This window comes from Bos indicus, chromosome 27 (genome assembly GCF_029378745.1).
Source record: "Bos indicus isolate NIAB-ARS_2022 breed Sahiwal x Tharparkar chromosome 27, NIAB-ARS_B.indTharparkar_mat_pri_1.0, whole genome shotgun sequence".
Taxonomy (NCBI): Eukaryota; Metazoa; Chordata; class Mammalia; order Artiodactyla; family Bovidae; genus Bos; species Bos indicus.
Window position 1 is genome coordinate 19,187,046 of NC_091786.1, and position 22,602 is coordinate 19,209,647.

At 42.3% G+C, this 22,602-nt stretch overlaps 1 long non-coding RNA gene across 1 annotated transcript in view; it reads right to left on the reverse strand.

Moving 5' to 3' along the window:
- LOC139180151 (uncharacterized) overlaps positions 1-22,602 on the reverse strand; it is a 232,318-nt gene that overhangs the window by 163,992 nt on the left and 45,724 nt on the right. The window contains exon 3 of the long non-coding RNA XR_011564461.1: positions 18,839-18,975. This is a non-coding gene — a long non-coding RNA (uncharacterized lncRNA). The remainder of the gene's footprint in view (positions 1-18,838; positions 18,976-22,602) is intronic.

Below are 22,602 nucleotides of genomic sequence, written 5' to 3' on the forward strand. Positions count from 1 at the left end.
ACCTTTCTGTAATGGAAGGAAGGTCCTTGTAAAAGTATAATAATAGAAGAGACATAGAACTGTTATAAGAAACTAAAACAGGATTTACTATGAGTGATGACAGCTGAAAAAAAACCAGTGACTGAGATGTGGGTGGTACCAACACAGGCATCTGAGAAGTGATATGGGAGTCTCGAAAAGGACCCAGAGGACCAGTGTCAATGTTATGCTTGGCTCCTGGGACTTTGGGTAAGAAAAATACAGAATATTACAGAAAATTTAGGAGATAGAAAATAATACGAATCAGGGATTTCCTTGGTGGTCCAGTAGCTGGGGCTTTACCTTCCAACACAGGCATATGGGTTCGATCCCTAATAGGGACCTAAGATCCCACACACCTTGTGGCCAAAAAACCAAAACATAAAACTGAAACAATATTGGAACAAAGGCAAGAAAGACTTTAAAAATGGTCCACATCAAAAAAAAAAAAAAAAAATTTAAAGAAAATAAGAATTAAACACCTTAGTGAATTATTTATGTGAAAAGATTGGAAAGGTCGGATCTGTATGGTTTACCTAAATAATGACTTCAGAAGATACAACTATCTATATAAAGCTACAGAAAACATGAAATTAAGGAAGTAAAACAAAATTGAGAGGAAAATATTATAATGTCTTACTTGGATGTGGTGATGGTCTTTCAACAGACATCAAGAAAACGCCACCACGGGCCAAATCAAAAGTCTTGCATTACATGATTGGGGGATATTTTATGGAACAAACGAAAATTACATATTCTTTGTTTTTCCATAAATAATTGAGGGCACGTTTTCCCCATCCTTCTTGTACTAAACACCTGTGTTACCTAATGTGTGTTGAAAATGTGAGGAAAATGTTTAAACCTCCATTCACACTTTTACAGTGGAATATTCAACACTCTTGCCCAAATATTTGTCCGTTGGGACCTATTCAAGTGTTGATATCAATGCTGGTGTTGATATTATTACAATCACCTTCCAAGAAGCTAGGGGGTTATTCTGTCATATATAGAATTTACTGTACAGAACAAAGAACAGTCAGAGTAGGGGTACAGGTGCTATTTTCCAGAGTTTTTTCTTTGAATTCTATTTTACCCTAACTTTTGGACCCAAAGTCATACAATGTACAATATGCCTTAATCTTTAATCATTTGTATGTATTTGACAATATAACTAAAATGAATTCTAACGAAACAGGTTCAATCTGTGTATTAAAATCTCATTTTTTACCTAATGCAAATAACCCAGTGTCCACCCTCAAGAAATTTATAGTCTTCTTAAAAAGAGTGGATATCTATGTAAAATTAATTCACCAATACAAGGTAGAAAACAATCAACTAAATGGAACAGAGGCACAGTGAGTCATTAGAAGTAAAGAAGCTGCGAGACTTGGGAGTACTAAACTAGCCCAAAGATTGAGAAAAAATTTTCAGAAAAGATTTGAGCTCTTTATCGTTTGCTTGTTTGTCTTTTCTACAAATAAATATTCAGCACCTAGCCGATTTGAGACAATCTTTAAGATAGTTCCACTGTACCTCTTGAATACACTCATTCATGTGTGCGATATGTACCTGCATGCCTACCATATACCAAGTACTATTTTTAAAACTGGTGATACAGCAAAAAACAAAATTAAGTCCCTGATCTCGTGAGGATCACATTAGAGAAGGGGGGAGCTACCAGGAAAGACATTTTTTAAAGTGTATATGAAACATGTCAGGTTGTAAGAGGTGCTATGGAAAAGAATAAAGTAAAATTAGGGACTGCAGCCGACTCATTAGAAAAGACTCTGAAGCTGGGAAAGACTGAAGGCAAAAGGAGAAGAGGGCAGCAGAGGATGAGATAGTTGGAAGGCATCACCAATTCAATGGACATGATTTGAGCAACTCCGGAGACAGTGTAGGAAAGGGAAGCCTGGCGTGCTACAGTCCGTGGGGTCACAGAGGGTCAGACATGACTCAGCAACTGAACAACAAAGGGACTAGAGAATGGTGAGGACACCATTTTAAATGAAGGAGTCAGAAAAGACTCCTCTGATGACAGGGCAATATTAAGCAGAGGCTTGGATAAAGGGAGAGAAAGTGAGCTATGGTGATATTTGGCTCTTTTATGGGAAAGGAATTTTTTAATTTATTTGGCATGCAGATCTTCAGTCTTCAGTGCAGTATGCAGGAGCCACAACTCTAAGTTGCAGCATATGGGATCTAGTTCCATGACCAGGGATTGAATCCAGGCCCCATGCAATGGGAACAGAGTCTTAGCCCCTGGACCACCAGGGAAGTCCCAGAGCCCTGGGTGACACTTGGTGGAAGAGTTTTCTGGCAAAGGCCCTGAGGCAGGAGAAGCACGTTTGCCTGGCATCTTGGAGGATTATCATGGAAGAGGGGGACTTGATTGGACTTGAGATCAGGGAAGAGTCAGGGAACAAGATGATCCAAAGCCTTGTTCACTGTAGCAAGTTAGTGACTTTTACTTTGATCTGAAAAATGATTGCAAGTTTTTAAGCATATGAAAATATTATCTGTCAAAAAAAAAATATTATCTGTCTCAGAGAAAGAGAACTATCACATGACATCCCTTATTGTGAAATCTAAAAAGAAATGATACAAATGAACTTACTTTCGAAACACAAAGAGACTCACAGACTTACAAAACAGAACTCATGGTTGCTGGGGGGAAGGAATAGTTAAGGACTTTGGGAAGGTCATGTACACACTGCTATATTTTAAATGGATGATCAACAAAGACCTATTGTATAGTGCGTGGAACTCTGCTCAATGTTATGTGCCAGCCTGGATGGGAGAGGGGTTTGGGAAGAATGGATGTGTGTATATGTGTGTGGCTGAGTCCCTTCACTTGAAAGGGACTGAAAGTGTCACAACATTGTTAATCAGCTAAACCTCAATAAAAAAAAAATGCTTTGGGTATTAAAAATAAAATAAAAAAAAAAGAAAATATTATCTGTCTCATGTTTCAAAAGGCTTACTCTAGCAGATGAGTGAAGAATAAAATGCAAGGGACAAGAGTAAATATATGAGAAATGAGTTAAGAGGCTGTTTAATAACCCAGGAAAATGATGTACGGAGGGAAGTAGACTGAACTCAATAGATGTGGTGAGAAAAGTGAGGTTCGAATATAGTTCGTGTTTGCTGGTTGGGGTGTACGAAGTAAAGAGGAGTCAAGGTGAGCTTTTTTGCTCAGCAATGGGTAGCATGGAGTGGCCCCTTGCTAAGATGGGGAAGATCAAGGGCAGAGCAGGTGTAGGGGCCCAAGGATGTCAGCGAGGGAGCAGGAATCCTCCTGTGCATATGTAATGTTTGAATTGTCTATGACTCTTCCAAGAGGCAAGAATTAGCATGCAATTAGAGATATGAGCCTGGAGCTCAGGATGCAGTTGAAACCAGAGATACACATTTGTGTGTCTTCAGCGTGTAGGTGACATTTAATACCACTGGACTTCTTTGGGGATGAGTCTGGGTAGAAAGAGGCTAAGGACTGAAACCTGAGATACTCTTGGGTTAAAAGGTAAAGATTTCTTTTACATTTTGAACCTACAGAAACGACGATACAACAGTCAAATGCTGAAATGCTGCTCAGTTCATAGTAACACAAAATTCCTGTTTATCAGGTCACCAAGTGGCACTGAAAATTCAGAATTCTAGCAGGGATCACAAACAGGAAAGAAAAGTTAAAGTCTAAACTCAGGTCAGTGGCCAAAACCCCGCCTTCCTTTCATGTATATGTATGGCTGAGTCCCTTCACGTTTTACCTAAAACTATCACAATGTTGTTAATTGGCTACACCACAATACAAAATGTTTTTGGTGTTAAAAAAAATAAAATTAAAATAAATAAAACCCTGCCCTCCTTGACCCTCCCATTAGAAAATATCAGTAATAACACAAATATATATTTATGCATCACAAGGTAAAGTCATAATACACTCAAAGATCCATTTTATCTACTGCACCATTATCATGGACCTATAGCAACAAAATAATTTGATTAAAAACACACTTCCATGGAGAAGGAAATGGCAACCACCCAGGATTCCTGCCTGGGAAACCCCATGGACAGAGGAGCCTGGCAGGCTATAGTCCATGGGGTCACAAAGGGTTGGACATGACTTGGCAACTAAACAACATATATATATGCATTATATAATATATATGTATAACTTATACACACATATATTTATGTATTATATATATATATATATATCACTGAGGCATTTTGCTGTACATCAGAAATCAATACATTGTAAATCAACTATTTTTTCAATTAAAAAATTATTTCTCCTCTTCTCAAAAAAAAATAATACACTGCCACTCTCAAGCCAACAGCAGTTTATAGATACAAGACAAGGAGCTTGGTCTAAGGAGGCTAAAAAATAATTGAGAGAACAAGTAGATATGAAACTTGCAAGGAACAGAATCAGGCAGATAAGCCAGAGACAGTACAAGTGGCAAACAAAGCCAGGTAGAAAGACAAAACCCAGGAGTGGACAAATACCAGAACACACAAGAGGTGGGGTGTGCAAAGTTCAATGAAACAGTCAGTCACCAGCTAACCCATCGAAGTTTAAGCAAGAGGAAGGTAGCCGAGAGGGAGAGGGAGAGGGGCGGAGGTCTGCAACAGAAGATGGGTGCAGGGGTGGGGGATCTACTTGATTACTTTGCAGAATGAGAGGCTCAGAAAATAACTGAGAGCCAGAGCTCGGAAGACTATCTAAACATATTAAACAGCTGGTGTTCGTGTCGGGGATCCGTGCAAAGTTTCTTTGTGAGGAACTGACAACACCATCACCTCACATCACATTTTTAGAAAGAATATAAATTGGGGAGGGACAGGAGGAATCTCTTACAATAAACGAAAAGAGTCTAAACACGGAGCAGCCGTGGAAATGGAAATAAAGTGGATGTAAGAGATTTCTAGAAGGCAGAATAAACAGAAACTAGAAGGGAGAATACAGGAGGGGGTGGGATGTAAGGAGACTTACAACTTTCCAACCTGAACAAGGTGGAAATAATAGAGACTACAGAAGTAAAAGGAATGGTCCCAGGGGTTGGGAGTAGAAGGATAAATTAGGTTCCATTTTGTACAGGAGAAGGAGGAGAAAATTCAAGTAATTCATTTTGATTGTTTAAGCCAAGAAAAAAAAAATTGAAGTTAAAGATTATAGAAGTGTCAAGAATGTTTTATGATGTTGAGACACAGAAAGCAGGTCCAAGAAAGCAAAACATTTCACATTTCTCTTCTGGTTAAAACAGAAGAATAATTTTTCTGTTAAGGTTTATGATAACATACTGTTTCAATTAATCAAAGGTAGGCAGGATAAATTTGGCTATAAGTAAAAATACAAAAAAATTAGTTGCCTCTCTGGAAAAGGTAAGTCAGTATTTCCTATGGTCTTAAATCGTTCTTCAAAATGATGGGACAATTGTGATCCTATTTACCTAGCCTTCTCCTTGATAGATTAAAGATTTATACAAAAATATTACTACATCTCAAGGACAATAATACACTCCATTGCTAATCTACACAATGCTAAAAGTATAAATCAAGGGAATTTGAAAACCAGACACAGTGTTCTAAAGGGAAAGATTATTCCAAAATGCTTCTGCATGCTTTAGAATAATTTCACAATTAAAAGATCTCTTTACTTTCTAAAATCAGCCAATATTTTAACAACAAGTATCTCTAATAATAACAATATTAGAACTTAACAGTTTATAAAGCACTTTCATTACCTCCCTGCATTTAAGAAAATTCCTATGGCTCAGTATATTCAAGCATGTTACAAAAATAACAGTTTTTGGAAGACGACATTTATAAGTGCAAATCACAAAATTTAAGTAATTTCTGACCCCTGCTATTGGTTTAAGCCTAGGAATTGCAATTATCATTCGGTCTGTAAATAAATCACAGAAGGCGGACTATCCCCGCTGGGAGCCTTGGGTAGCATAAGGCTCCAGGGGCAGAGGTGAAGGGTTGTAATTTAGTTCAATCATACATTTGAACTAAAGCTCTGACAGGCTTCAGCTCTATGGGTAAGCTTGGCAACACAAAGAAATTCTGTGAAAAGTACTGCACACAAAGAATCGATCCTCTCTTCTTAAGATACAAAATGTGAGTTTTGTATCTCTTAAGAGCCAGTGAAATAGAAATTCCAAACAGGGACCGAAGTCGGACATGTAACTAACAAAATACCCCTCGTATCTGTTGTATACAATCCTACTCGATATTCAGGACTAACTCAAATAGTGCGATCTCCATGAAAGCGTCTCTGTTTCTCTCACCAGATGTACTTGCTGACTGCATCCTCTCACCCAGAGCATGAAGTACATTCTCTGAGGTTTTCTACCTTTAGACGGTAACTGAGTGCCTATGGTCAAGGACTTCACGGTCCGTTTTGTGACTCCCAATACAGTTGTCCTGCACCAAGCACACAGAGGATACTAATTAATGTTGGTTGAACGCTGTGAAACCTTGGAATGCCACACGGTCATTGCAACATGGGTAATCATTTTTAAAAACATTTTGCAAGTTCTTTCGGTGTCAATTTTTTTAGATATTTTAATACTTCCAGGGATAGCAGCTCTTGCCCTTCCAAGTTAAATCTTATTTTAATTTAAAAACTGTCAAAAATCATACAAAATCAGGCTTAAATATCTGAACAGCCTCTCTTCCTTCCCCCTTGATGCTAAGGAAAGGCCCTTTCTTTCCCGGGGAACTGCTTCATAAATAAATCTGTTGAATGAACGAACAAGTGAATAAGTGAAGTAAATGAGAGATGAAATTGTATACGGGTTTATTTATTCAAAAATGAGGGATATGACTGCCATACTGCTATCACTAGGCTCTGTCCTTACCTTGGAAACCCATGGCTTTGACAATGAAGAAGAAAGAACATAGAGTCCCTACCCGCCCCAGGTGCACTAAGGCTTTTCCGTTTACCTTAAGAAGATGCCCTTGCAGGTGAGAAATAATGGAGAAAGAGAGACCCAATCAGAAATGTAGGAGGAGATTTAATTGCCCATGAATTTGACTAGGACAGAAGAGAAAGCTGGACTTAAAGCCTCTAGACTCTTGACAAGGCAACAACTACCATCCATCTCTAACATCTGCCATGGCCTCAGGCTTCAAATGAAAGGGCTTCCCTCGTGGCTCAGATGGTAAAGAATCCTCCTGCAATGCAGGAAACCTGGGTTCAATCCCTGGATTGGGAAGATACCCCAGAGAAGGGAACCGCTACTCACTCCAGTATTCTGGTCTGGAGAAGTCCATGGACAGAGGAGGCTGGCAGGCTACAGTCCATGAGGTCGCAAAGAGTCAGACATGACCTCGGGCTTTCTAATATATGCCACAACCTCAAGCTTCAAATAACTCAGCACTAATAATGCCTTGACCAGAGATGCCAGGGACTGCCCAGGGAGCCTTCAGAGCATCACTTCCCACTCTCCTGACCTGCCTCACTTTCCTTGTAGGACTTGTAGGGCCCTCCAGCATCACAGATACCATTCCCCAATGTCCTAACATCCAAGTCTAGCTCCTCACTCTCTAGCAAGCACCAAGCTTGATTGTGTATCTAACCTCTCAGAAGTCAACCTCAGAGTAAGCCTGGATGGAAAAACAGGGGCAAGGAAAATAGAAGCAGGGAAAGAAGGCACTGTAGTGGATTTACACACATGACCACATTTCATCCACATACCAACCCTATAAGGTATGTGTTGCTGCGACCAGAAAATGAGGTTCAAAGAGCTTAAGTAATTTGCCTAAGACTTCACATGTCTACTGAGAACAGAGCCTGGATTCTGAATAGTTATGAGACTTCAAAGTCCACGTTAGTTCCACTGTATGTGACCCTAAAAGGCAGCTTAAATCAGTAAGACTGACTTCATCGCACATCTTATCACCAGCTCTGAAGACCAAGCCAACAGAAGAATCTTCGAAATGCTTTATGAGCAACGGTAGCATCCTGGGAATAAGTTGATAAATGTGCCCAGTTAGTACCTGTGACTCACTTGAGTTTCTTCTCTAAACGTGAAGTCAGAGCAAGGAAAAAGAATCTAAAGAGGAAGGGCTGAGGTGGGTGGGAGTGCAGGCCAATAAGGCTGAGCCGCATACAAGTCAACCCAACAGACAATTTGGGGATTTTTCTTCCTTTTCTCCAGATAAATCCAATAAAGATGTCTGTATCTACTATCTAAAATCAATTTGAAAGGTCCCCCTCCCCCCTCCCATCTTAAGTGACTTTATAGTGAGCACATAATTCAACTTTAGTTCCTATATCAAAGTTATTTCTTTTAATATTTTTATAGTATCATTCAAAGCAAGTCTTTTTATGTTATCCTTGGCAACCATAAGCAGAATGTCAACAATGCTCAACATATTAGCACTATTAGAGAGAAACTACCGTGCAATTCTAAAGACTTTGCTTATTGGGCAATGAAAAATTCATGCCCTGCTCTGGTGGAGCAAAGTTCTGGCAGCGTTAGTGACACAACGTCAAGGTACAAATGAAGTTTCCAACCTGCTGTTTCAGATAAATGGCTTTCATTTTACTGTTTGCTTGTGTTTAATAAGGTACCAATTGATTCAAGTTGTTCACAATGCCTTGAAGGCAAAGGATGTCGTAGCACGCAGCATCCTCACAACTCACCAATGCTTTTCTAGAAGGAAGGTTCTTGTCGTAATACCTGAGAAGGCAATGGAAATACTCCGCTTTTCATCATATATTAACTTTGCTCTGGAATGAAAGTCAAAGTGCTATTTGCTCCGTCGTGTCTGACTCTTTGTGACCCCATGGACTGTAGCCTCCCAGGTTCCTCTGTCCACGGGATTCTCCACACAAGAATACTGCAGTGGGCTGCCATTCCCTCCTCCAAGGGATCTTCCCAATCCAGGGATGAAACCCGGGTCTCCTGCATTGCAGGCAGATTCTTTACTATCTGAGCCACCAGAGAAGCCCTTGTTCTGGAATAAGTAAAATGTAACTACCAGAAATGCTCAGTGAGGATTTTGTGCTGATCCTTATGTGTGTTGGCTAAACTGTTAGTAGACCATAGGAAGATCCATGGTGCCAAGTCTCAGACCGCAGCAGGACAAGTATCAAAACATCTATTCTCAACTTGGAGCTGAAAATTCTAGTAAGAATTTTATTTTCTCCATAAGTACTCTTATGGTCTCAATGTTTGTGTCCCCTCCACCAAAATGTATGTGTTCAAAACATAATTCCTCAGATTTCCCTGGTGGCTCAGTGGTAAAGAATCTGTCTTACAGCGCAGGGAATTCAGGTTCCATCCCGGGTCAGGGAACTAAGATCCCCCATGCCTTGGAGCATCTAAGCCTGTGTGCCACAACTAGAGAGTCCATGCATCACATCAGAAAAATCCCACATGACACAACAAAGATCCCAAATACTGTAACTAAGACCCAACACAGCCAAATAAATAAATTTTTTTAAAAAATTCCTAATGTGATGGAACTTTGAGGTGGGGCCTTTCCCAGATGACTAAGTCATGAAGGTGGAGCCCTCATGAACAGAGTGAGTGTCCTTATAAAAGAGGCCCCAGACAGAACTCTCAGCCCTTTCACCCCGTGAGGTTACAGTGTCCATCTATGAGGAAGCAGGACTTCACCAGACACTGAATCTGCCGGCACCATTATTACGGACTTCCCAGCCCCCAGAAATGTGAGAAATAAATATGTGTTGTTTATAAGCCACCCAATTTATGGTAGTTTTGTTCTAGTAGCCTATAGCCTCAACTATAGGCTTCCCTGGTGGCTCAGTGGTGAAAAATCTGCCTATAATGCAGAAGATGCAGGTTCGATCCCTGGGTCTGGAAGATCCCCTGGAGAAGGAAATGGCAACCCACTCCAGTATTCTTGCCTGGGAAATGCCATAGACAGAGGAGCCTATGGGATGACAGTCCACAGGGTTGCAAAAGGGTTGGACACAGTTTAGCGACTAAAACAACAACAAAACAGATTAAGACTAGTATCAAGAAAAATATCTCAACATCTTAAAATATAGATCATTGAAAAGCAACTCCTTCTACCCTTCACACTGACAAATTGAAATGTTTGAAGTAAAACTTAGCTCTTACACCGTCACCCTCCCTTTATCCAGAGTTAACAGAAATGTTTATAGTACTGCTTGAAGTTTGTGGCTTTGATGGATTTAGTTATTGACATCTATACTTATTGTTTCTCACACACATCAACCACAGAAATCTCATATGGAAAAACCATTTCTGAAGGTATATGCTAGATTTCAAATTCCAACTTTCTTATCATTGTGCTCAAGCTAGGAAGCTATACTTCCCACACAAAGAAGTTGTTTTCTAAGAGCAAATGCCTCACAGCTCCCCCAAAACCTGCCCTCCAAAACCCCACAAATAATTAAGACATTGGTCTTCTTCTCCCTTTAAACTGATTTATATGAAACAAAAGGTAAAAAAATCAGAAAAGGAAATATGAGGCATCCACATACCCAATATCTAACACTATGCAAACAGAGTAGAAAAATTACAGGACAAACAAGGAGGAAAATGTTTTTTTTTTTCCTTCAGGTGTTTATAATCTAGAGTCTGAAACTAACACGAAATATTTGAGAATATTCCAGACAAAGAGCAAATACAAACATGAGAGAAAAGATGAGAAACCAGAACTTGGGCAAGTATTTCAATGGAGACACAGCAGTTCTGACTTGGGAGATCTCTGGAGCTACTCAACTTCCTCTGGGAGGTCAACCACATAGACTTTTTTCATCACTGGAGGAAGTCCCCCACCACCCCCCGCCAGGTCACATCAGTTTCTTTTCCCAAAGTCTTACACCTGTTTCATTTAAACAAACAATATCTATGTGTGTATATAAAATATTCACTATGAGTTTGGCACTGTTATAAGCAGTGAAAATGTAACAATGACATAAAACAAAAATATTTACCCTCATTCAGATTACATTCTAGTGGGTGAAGGTGGACCATCAGCAAAATAAGTATGCAAGATATATAATGTTCTAGCAGATGATAATGTGCACAACGGAAAACTTAAGCAAGAAAAAGAGATTAGGAATTCTGGGAGAGAGCAGGTACAAAGTCAAGTACGATGGACAAGGAAGACACAGTAGCAGAATAAGGATGCCCAAACATATCCACATCCTCACAGGGCCAAAGGGCTATGCAGATGCGATTAAGCGAAGGACCATCAGACAGGGAGATTAGCGTGTGTTATCCAGGTGGGCTCAATGTGATCACAAGGGTCCTTATGTGGGAAAGAGGCAGGTGGTAGAGACAGAGGCAGAAGGTGTAAGGACAGAGGCTGGAGTGATAAACTGCTGCCTGGGAGGGAGTCATGAGACACAGAACGTGAGCCTCTTCTAAAAGCTGGGAAAAGTAAGGAAACAGACTCTTATTGGGAGAGAATGTGTGTTAAGTCGCTGAATTTGTACTAATTGACCACAGCAGTAATAAAAAAACTAATACAGATGATCTCACTGAGAAGGTGAAAAGGGAAGCCTGGCGTGCTGCAGTCCATGTACCACCAAGAGTTGAACATGACTGAGCGACTGAACAACAAGAGCCCTGAGAAGGTGACATTGAGCAAAGGTTTGCAGGAGGTGAGGAACCAGGTAGGCAGGTATCTGAGGAAAAGGTGTTCCAGGAAAAAAGGCAAACTCCGGCGAGAATGCCCTGATGAGAAAAGGGCCTCTCCAGATGGAGAAGCAGAACAGCCCCGGGAGTGGGGCAAACAGGATGAGGCAGGTTAGAGAGTGGGGTGCATCCGCTCGTTTAGGGCTTTGCTGGCCACCGTAGACGCTTTGGCTTATTCTGAGTGAGACAGGGAGTGTAGGAAGAGCTAGGAATATTCATAGGAATTCTGAGTGTTTACGAGGAGAATAAAAGTGGTGTCCTGGTAAATAATGGTAGGGTGGGGGTGAGGAGAGTCTGGGTTTGTAGCATTTGCTGATTTCCATGGACAGAGGTGCCTGGTGGGCTACAGTCCATGGTGTCACAAAGAGTCGGACACGACTGAAAGGGACTAAACACGTATGCGTGCATGGTGTAGATACTCCCATCATGGTTGACTTCACGCTCCCAGGAGTCTAATAACCAACTCACAAAAATTTCTGAATATTTCATTATCAGCCCCAGCAGGCACTGTGATCTCCATTTGCCAGTTCCACACTATATTCCATTTGGAGCAAGTGGGTTAACAGTCAGCTGGTGGCAAAACATATAAGAAAGCCCTCAATAAAAATCAGTCAGAAGATACCCGAGTTTAATAGATTTGGGATTCTGGAATCTAATTTCTCTTTACCTGCTCTACCTTGTATTCAGTTCAGTTCAGTCGCTCAGTCATGTCCAACTCTTTGCAACCCCATGAATCGCAGCACGCCATGCCTCCCTATCCATCACCAACTCCCAGAGTTCACCCAGACTCATGTCCATCGAATCAGTGATGCCATCCAGCCATCTCATCCTCTGGCATCCCCTTCTCCTCTTGCCCCCAATCCCTCCCAGCATCAGAGTCTTTTCCAATGAGTCAGCTCTTTGCATGAGGTGGCCAAAGTACTGGAGTTTCAGCTTTAGCATCATTCCTTCCAAAGAAATCCCAGGACTGATCTCCTTCAGGATGGACTGGTTGGATCTCCTTGCAGTCCAAGGGACTCTCAAGAGTCTTCTCCAACACCACAGTTCAAAAGCATCAATTCTTTGGCGCTCAGCCTTCTTCACAGTCCAACTCTCACATCCATACATGACCACCGGAAAAACCATAGCCTTGACTAGATGGACCTTTGCTGGGAAAGTAATGTCTCTGCTTTTCAATATGCTATCTAGGTTGGTCATAACTTTCCTTCCAAGGAGTAAGCGTCTTTTAATTTCATGGCTGCAGTAAAGGATGAGTTAAAAAGAAGCACTCTTTCTTTCTTATCAGAATGTTTCTATTAAATAAATGGAAGATATATTGAACTATATTCAGTCTTGCCTATTTTTCATTATCCTTAACAGAAACATCATCAGAGACCAGCTTCATAAAAAGAGCTATTGGGCTGTTGTTGTCCAGTTGCTCAGTCATGTCCAACTCTTTGAGACCCCCATGGACTGCAGCACACCAGGCTTCCCTGTCCTTCACTATCTCCCGGAGTTTGCTCAAACTCATGTCCATTGAGTCAGTGACACCATCCAACCATCTCATCCTCTGTCGCCCCCTTCTCCTCATAAAAGATCTATTGGGTAAAAAAAATAAATAAATAAGTTTTAATATACATTGGCTCCATCAGAAGGGAAAAGCAGACGAAAAGAAAAGAAGGCAGGCTTGGCCAAGCCAAAGAACAATACTAGACTCAGCAGGCACCAGGAGAAAAAGGAAGTCTGCCGACTGTTTAGTCTAGCTCTGTACTTTTCACTAGAGGAAAGTGAAATGTATATCCAGAAAAAAGACCCAAATTCAAGACGGCTTGGATAGACATCATGTCTAGTGCAAGGAAAAACATGATCAAGATAGCACACAGTGACGTTTCCGTAAAAGAGAAGAGCATCCACATTCTTTCTCTGGCATTAGAAGCCAGTATGGAACTCCTCAAGATTCCTGAATTGGTGCAATTTAATGCAGCTCAGCAGCCTCATTTAAACCATGCTCCTTCACTCAAAGGGGTGGAGGGAGATGATTAGGACTGAGGATGGCTGAGGACCTGGACCCCAGGGGAAGCCGCAGGGGGCAACAGGGAGAAACAAAGTTGTAGAGGCCAAGAAAGGATGTGAAGAATTGATTTCCCTCACCACTTCCGGCCCCTGAAGTTAGGGGCCTTTGGAGTAGCTTCAGGCTCTGTTCTTTACTCTTTCCCCATTCCCAGCTTTAGCAAACACAGAGATATTTTTGACTGACAAATACCTGATGATTGGTGAGATTTTAGGGGTCCTCTCATCTCTAGGCGGAGAAGGCAATGGCACCCCACTCCACTACTCTTGCCTGGCAAATCCCATGGACGGAGGAGCCTGGTAGGCTGCAGTCCATGGGGTCTCTAGAAATCGGACACGACTGAGCGACTTCACTTTCACTTTTCACTTTCATGCATTGGAGAAGGAAATGACAACCCACTCCAGTGTTCTTGCCTGGAAAATCCCAGGGATAGGGGAGCCTGGTGGGCTGCCGTCTATGGGAGTGCACAGAGTCGGACACGACTGAAGCAACTTAGCAGCAGCAGCTCATCTCTAGGGAGTCATATGGGTCAATAACCAATAATCTTGGAGATTATTGTTGTTCAGTTGCTCAGCTGTGTCCAACTCTTTGCGACCCTATGAACTGTAGCCTGCCAGGCTCCTCTGTCCATGGGATTCTCCAGGCAAGAATACTGCAGTGAGTTGCCCTAACCTCCTCCAGAGGATCTTCCACACCCTAGGATCGTATTCACATCTCCTGCCTTGCAGGCACATTCTTTACTGCTGAGCCACCGAGGAAGCCCATAAATAGCATAAAAATTACCATTTTAACCACTTGTAAGTGAACAATTCAGTGGCATTAAGTGCATTCAAATGCTTTGCAACCATCACCACCATCCATCTTCAGAATTTTTCCATCGTCCCAAATAGAAACCCTATCCTATTAAACAATAACTTCCCATCCCCACGTTTCCCCAGCCCCTGGTAACCCTCATTATACTTACTGTCTCTATGAATTTACCTATTCTAGACACCTCATGTAAGTGGAATCATACAATATTTGTCTTTTGTGTCCGGCTTACTTCACTTAGCATGTTTCCATATCCATGTTGTAGCAAGTATCAGAATTTCATTTGTTTTTACGTCTGAATACGATTCCATTATATGTATATACCACTTTCGTTATTCATTTATCCATAAATGGACTTTGGGGTTATTTCCACCTTTGGATATTGCGAATAATGCAGTAATGAACATGGATACTCAAGTCTCTGAGTCCTGCTTTTGGTTATTCTGGATATATACCAATCTATGGATGTGATTGGGCTTGCCTGGTGGCTCCGATGGTAAAGAATCTGCCTGCAATGCAGGAGACCCAGGTTCAATCCCTGGGTCAGGAGGATCCCCTGGAGAAGGGAATGGCAACCCACTCCAGTATTCTTGCCTGGAGAATTCCATGGACAGGGGATGCTGGTGGGCTACAGTCTTTGGGTTGCAAAGAGTCAGACACAACTGAGCGACTAACACTACTACTACTGTAAATGTGATCACTGGCTCATATGATTACTTCATTTAAATTTTTGAGGAAGCAGCACACTATTTCCCACAGCAGCTGCACCACTTTACATTCCCACCAGCCGTGCATGAGGGTTCCAACTTCGCCACATCCTCACCAACACTTGTTATTTTCCATTTTCTAATTATAGGCATCCCAACAAGTGTACAATGTCGTTTTTTAATGCCACTCCTTTGATTTTAATGTGTAACCAGGAGTCAAAAAAAAAAAAAAAGCATGCGTGTGAAGCTCAATTTTTCACTTGAGTTAAATGGAACAAATGAACCCCCTCTTAAAGGGTGGGTGTGAGGAGTAAATGAGTACCCCATAGAAGGCAGGGCTTCCCCTCAGCAGTGAAGAATCCACCTGCAATCCAGAAGCCCCAGGAGACATTGAGTTTGATCCCTGGGTGGGGAAGATCCCCTGGGGGAGGAAATGGCAATCCACTCCAGTGTTCTTGCCTGGAGAATCCCATGGATAGAGAAGCCTGGAGGGCTATAGTCCATGGGGTCACAAAGAGTTGGACACGACTGAAGCGGCTTAGCAGCCAGCAGCAGCAGCATGGAAGGGCAATCAACACATGTTGGTCCCTCTCTCCTCCCTTAGATTTCTACTAAACTTCCTCCCTCAATGTCCAAAAAAGCTCTGTGCCGTTTTAAACTATGTAGATTTGACAGAGGGCTGATTGTAACTTCTGCTTGGCTTTACCTACAGATCATGCAAAAGACGCCAAATGTGCCTCCATCACCCCTAAACGGCACTACACCTGCACCCACTTTCCTCTGCAATCAGGCATTCGTGAGCTCTCTTATTAAACAAACAAGGAGCAGCCGTAATGCTGAAAGGTTGCATGGGATTGTACTTTAACGTGACAGCTCCGCCAACACTTTTAGTTTGTTGAAAAACTCCAACAAATTGTCTAGTTAAATTAATAAACATTTTGGCACCATAAAATCCTGAAACACTTGGCAATAGAAGCAATAAAATATTTTACAAGTAAAGTATACAAGTATGACACTATAGAAATGTTTTCAGAGGTAAGTAACGGTGTTTACTTTTAATTACTGTGTTTTCATTGGTCTCTCAGTCACAAACTATGGCTTCGTTCATTGGTTGAACACTCATCGCATGTCCTTTCTAACATGCTGGAGATCTACAATAATGTTATTTTGGGGCTTCTTACAGAATCTGCAGAAGGCCCCAGGAACCACAAATCAATCGGTCAGCGATGTAACGTCTAAAGTATTTGCAACAAAACACTGAACAATTGACTTGCACCAAAGCTGGAATCCAATTACATTAAAGAAAAGGTGCCCTAGCCAGATTGTCTACAATACACAACCATGGATCAATGAAATATTGGAAAACCCAGAGTGACTGTGACTCACTGCTGTGCATTTATCCCGTGGTGTCATAGTGTGGCAAATCAACACAAAACAACTACATCAAGAGGTTTTCTAGGGTGGACTCAAAACTCTGTTAATGCAAACAAAGCTTGTTGCAACTTTCTGTTTGCTCAAATCAATTCATACTCTTCACAGACTTCACAGGCTCCTCTGTGCAATCCAAAACTTTTTTCTGCGTTGAATTTTTATTTCAATTTCCATTGTGGATTTTTTTAATTAACTCATTTATTTTAATTGGAGGATAATTACTTTACAATACTGTGATGGTATTTGCTATACATCAACATGAACTGGCCATAGATATACATGTGTCCACTCCATCCTGAAACTCGCCTCCCACCTCCCTCCTCACCCTATCCTTCCAGGTTGTCATGGAGCACTGGCTTTGGGGGCCCTACTTCATGCATCAGATGCACACTGGTTATCTATTTTATATATGGTAATGTGTATGTTTCAGTGCTATTCTCTCAAACCAAGCCTCTCTCTCCCACTGAGTCATGACCCAGCAATCCCACTACTGGACATGTACTCCAAGGAAACCAGAAACTGAACAAGACACTTGTACCCCGAGGTTCACTGCAGCACTATTTACAATAGCTAGGACGTGGAAGCAACCTAGATGTCCATCGGCAGACGAATGGATAAGGAAGTTGTAGTACACATACAATAGAATTTTACTCAGCTATTAAAAGGAACACATTTGAGTCAGTTCTAAAGAGGTGGAGGAACCTAGAGCCTATTACACAGAGTGAAGTAAGTCAGAAAGAGAAAGACAAATACCATATATTAACACACTATATATGGAATCTAGAAAGATGGTACCAACAATCCTACGTACAGGACAGCAAAGGAGACACAGACGTAAATCCGAAACTTTTGAAAGGTCACACTTAATTAAAAGTTTAACAGCTTCTGACTGGCAGGCTTCACCTCCCCTGCCTTCCTCCCTGGCGTCTCACTTCCTTTCCCTTCTGGGTGTCACAGATGCGATGAGAGAATCCACTACTTGGCCGAACTTATGCTGGTCATCTGGGGAAGGTCTCTCTAAAGAACTAACACTGAGGCTGAGGCCACACTTTCCTATGCACGTGAATCACTGAGGACTTTGGTGAAGTGTGGATTCTGCTCCATTAGGTCTAGGGTGGGACCTGAGTCCTAACAAGCTTCCAGGATGCCCAGGCCTCTGATCGTGGACACCACTTAGTGTAGCCAGGCCACCAGAGAATCCAGCCAAAGGGAGAGTGGGTGTACCACAGCCCAGGCAGCCTGGACCAGGCCAGCTACAGATCTGGAAAAGAGCAGTGACCGGGACAGATGAGTACTGGTGTGAAAGACGAGGCTGAAAAGGCTGGCGAGAGCGGGGTCGCTGCGTCAGGCCCTATTAGGTATTGGCATGAGGCACTGGGCTAGGCCTGTCTGTGTGCCTGCGCTCGGTTATTTCTGACTTTTGGGACTCCATGAACTGTAACCCACCAGGTTGCTCTGTTCACGGAATGTTCCAGGCAAAAATACTGAAGTGGGTTGCCATTTCCTCCTCCAGGGGATCTTCCCAACTCAGGAATCAAACCCATGTCTTCTCCTGCATCTCCTGTATTGGCAGGTGGATTCTTTACCACTGAGCCACAGGGAAGCCTAGGCTAAGCTCTGGGGAAACAGAAACAAACAGGACAAGCCTTTTTTTTTATTTTTTTTTTTGCAATTCAAGCAAATTATTTAATCCATATTTGGTTTTTTGTTTGTAAAAATGGAATAGTAATACATGAGTCTTTGTGTTATAGGATTAAATATGCTATTGCTTGTAATGCTTATAACTTTACCTGCCACACATTAAACCTTACAAAAGGACCATCATGTATAGATGCCAAAGACAGCTGCCCATTATGTCAATTTAAACTCATGTTAACAACTGTAAGCAGAATTTCATTGGCAATGATAAGGTAGCAGCACTTCACATTTAAAAAAATACTAAATGAAACCAAATGGAAAATATCTTGGCAAGATCTATCTCCAAAAGGATACAGCAGCCTTAGAGCTTGCAATCTAGCAGAATTATCTTGTGGGTGGGAAACCATTAATGATCTTTAAACAGAGAATAAATAAGATCTAATTGAAATCTTTAAAGGACCTCCCTGGATGCTCCGTAGAGAATGAACTGTAGGGGCACAGAGTTGGAAGGAGGAGTTCTGTTTACTCACCGGGTGAGAGGTACTCATGCGGATGGAAGGAGATTGCTATCAGGACATGTTTTTGAAGGAGAGTAACAGGACTTGATTGCAAGTGGTCCCATAGAGGTGTGACAAGAGAAAGAAGCATCAAGGATTACTCTTCATTTCTGGCAGAAGCAAGTGGGTAAATGAAGGTTATTTCTTTTTTCTTTTCTTTTTTTTTTTTTTTTTTTTTTGCTATACTAAGCTTTTATTTATTTTTTTTAATTTTATTTTATTTAACTTTACAATATTGTATTGGTTTTGCCATATATCAAAATGAATCTGCCACAGGTATACATGTGTTCCCCATCCTGAACCCTCCTCCCTCCTCCCTCCCCATACCCTCCCTCTGGGGCGTCCCAGTGCACCAGCCCCAAGCATCCAGTATCGTGCATCGAACCTGGACTGCGACTCGTTTCATATATGATATTATACATGTTTCAATGCCATTCTCCCAAATCATCCCATCCTCTCCCTCTCCCACAGAGTCCAAAAGACTGTTCTATACATCAGTGTCTCTTTTGCTGTCTCGTATACAGGGTTATCGTTACCATCTTTCTAAATTCCATATATATGTGTTAGTATACTGTATTGGTGTTTTTCTTTCTGGCTTACTTCACTCTGTATAATAGGCTCCAGTTTCATCCACCTCATTAGAACTGATTCAAATGTATTCTTTCTAATGGCTGAGTAATACTCCATCGTGTATATGTACCACAGCTTTCTTATCCATTCGTCCACTGATGGACATCTAGGTTGCTTCCATGTCCTGGCTATTATAAACAGTGCTGTGATGAACATTGGGGTACACGTGTCTCTTTCAATTCTGGTTTCCTCAGTGTGTATGCCCAGCAGTGGGATTGCTGGGTCATAAGGCAGTTCTATTTCCAGTTTTTTAAGGAATCTCCACACTGTTCTCCATAGTGGCTGTACTAGTTTGCATTCCCACCAACGGTGTAAGAGGGTTACCTTTTCTCCACACCCTCTCCAGCATTTATTGCTTGTAGACTTTTGGATCGCAGCCATTCTGACTGGCGTGAAATGGTACCTCATAGTGGTTTTGATTTGCATTTCTCTGATAATGAGTGATGTTTTTTCTATGAAGAACAAGAAGGCTGGATAAGAAGAAAACCAACAGGGAGGAATAGATTTAGGAAGAGGCATAACTTTGGGGGATAGACCTCAAGTTTTCTGAGTTCTGATTTTAGGTATGACTGTGAAAATCCAAGTGGAAACGTTAAAAAAAAAAAACAAAACAGTTGGACATGGTGTTCTGGCACTTAGCAAGAAAGGTCTGTAGTACAGACTTACATCTGTGTTAAAATGATATTTAAGGCATAGGCATTATTAAAATCTTAAAGTTTTTATCAAGTGAGAAGAGAAGAGGACCCAGAACGAAGTCCCGAGGAATTCTAGCACTTAGAGTTTGGAGGTAAGGAAAGATGGGGGGGCGGGGTGCACAGGGAGCGGGGGATCTGAGCCAAAGAAAGGGGAAAAAAATCACCCAAGTGTAGAATCAAAGGAGCAGCCCCCCCCCCAAGAAAAGAGGAAGAGGTTTAATACTGAAAATTTCTCAGATCCCACTGGACTGAAAAATAAGAAGGCGATTAATGACTGTTATGTCTCAACTGTGTTCATCCGAAATGTATGTGTTGAAGTCCTATCACCAAGACCTCACAATGTGACTACTTGGAAATAAGGCCTTTTAAAAGGTTACTGTTTCATTGTTAAGTCATCTCTGACTCTTTGCAACCCCATGGTCATGTCTGACTCTTTGCAACCCCATGGACTGTATCCCACCAGTCTCCTCTGTCCATGGGATTTCTCAGGAAAGAATACTGGAGTGGGTTGCCATTTCCTCCTCCAGGGGATCTTTCTGAACCAGGGATCGAGCCTGCGTCTCCTGGAAGACTCTGTACCATTGAGCCACCAGGGAAGCCCTAAGATTTAAATAGCTCTGGGTCAGATAGTTGGAGAAAACTCAGGGGAAGCTTATTTTGAAGGGATGAAAGTAAACCCGCCACAACAGGTGAATGAAATTCTAATTAAGTGAGAGATGATGAAATTCAAAATGAAAGGCTTTCACTTCCAGGAATCTGAGATTTGGTAGGGGGAGTGGGCAAAACCTAAAGACACAAAATCAGAAGCCTTCTGGGGGAGGGAGAGACTATGAGAAGCATCAATGAGAACAGCTTTTTTCAAATTCAAATAGACTATTCGAACTCTCAGATCGCTAGGACTGAACTCTGATTGGGAAAAACTCCGGGGGAACTGCTCTCCAATCCCAGGAGATCCCAAACGTGATTTAGGTAAAAAGCTTTTAGATTTACAGCTGGGGAAGGTAGCAGGAAAAGAAAATGAACTTCTGCCAGTGATTCTTTCTCAAGCCCTGCCAATTTCCGCGTGTGGGGAAACTATAAAGAGTGTCCAACCTCGTGCTCTAAGAGTGGCCACTGATCTCCAGCCTACCTGAGCTGGAGCATCCCAGCATTGTAAGGCTGCTCGCCGCCCAGCCTGGAATGGGGAGGAAGACCCTGGGCTGCTGTTCACCCTCCACTGCAGGATCCGCCCGACAGGGCCATCAGCAGTAGGTGTCGGAGACACACAGACCACTGGAGCAAGCAGCTGATGAAAAGCAGAATCTTTTTCTCTTTGGCAGTAACGCCAATACCTGAAGCACGTCTCCTTTGGAGCTTTCCAAACCACTTCAAAAGCACGTTTTCTGGCACGGGTTGAGAAAGCCAGGCAAATAGCCCCCACATGCATAGCCATCAGCCAAGATATTGATGAGGGAAGGCAGCCCAGGACCCACACTCAGGCCGTGGAGTGGTCGTTCTCAGAGCTCTCTTAGCTCCAGCAGACCTGGGCAGCATCTGAGGGAAGCGGAGTGGGGTTTTCTGATGTGCTGCCAGCCCAAAGGTGGCCAGTTCCCTAGACAAGCAGCGCCACCCTTCCCTGGACCCAGCCTGCTTCCTTGTGGCCTGCTCAGGCCCCCTGACACCAGATTTGTCTTGTGTCTGCCAAAACTAAGCATCTGGGGCTTCCCTGGTGGCTCAGTTCAATTCAGTTCAGTTCAGTCACTCAGTCGTGTCCAACTCTTTGCAACCCCATGGACTGCAGCACACCGGCCTCCCTGTCCATCACCAACTCCTGGAGTTTACCCAAACTCATGTCCATTGAGTCGGTGATGCCATCCAACCATCTCATCCTCTATCGTCCCCTTCTCCTCCTGCCCTCAATCTTTCCCAGCATCAGGGTCTTTTCAAATGAGTCAGCTCTTCGTATCAGGTGGCCAAAGTATTGGAGTTTCAGCTTGAACATCAGTCCTTCCAATGAACACCCAGGACTGATTTCCTTTAGGATGGACTGGTTGGATCTCCTTGCAGTCCAAGGGACTCTCAAGAGTCTTCTCCAACACCACAGTTCAAAAGCATCAATTCTTTGGCGCTCAGCTTTCTGCACAGTCCAACTCTCACATCCATACATGACCACTGGAAAAACCATAGCCTTGACTAGACAGTCCTCTGTTGGCAAAGTAATGTCTCTGCTTTTAATATGCTGTCTAGGTTGGTCGTAACTTTCCTTCCAAGGAGTAAGCGTCTTTTAATTTCATGGCTGCAGTCACCAGCTGCAGTGATTTTGGAGCCCAGAAAAATAAAGTTCAGTGGTAATGAATCCACCTGCCGATGCAGGAGACACGGGTTCAACCCCGGATCCAGGAGATCCCACGTGCCAAAGAGCAACCACGCCCA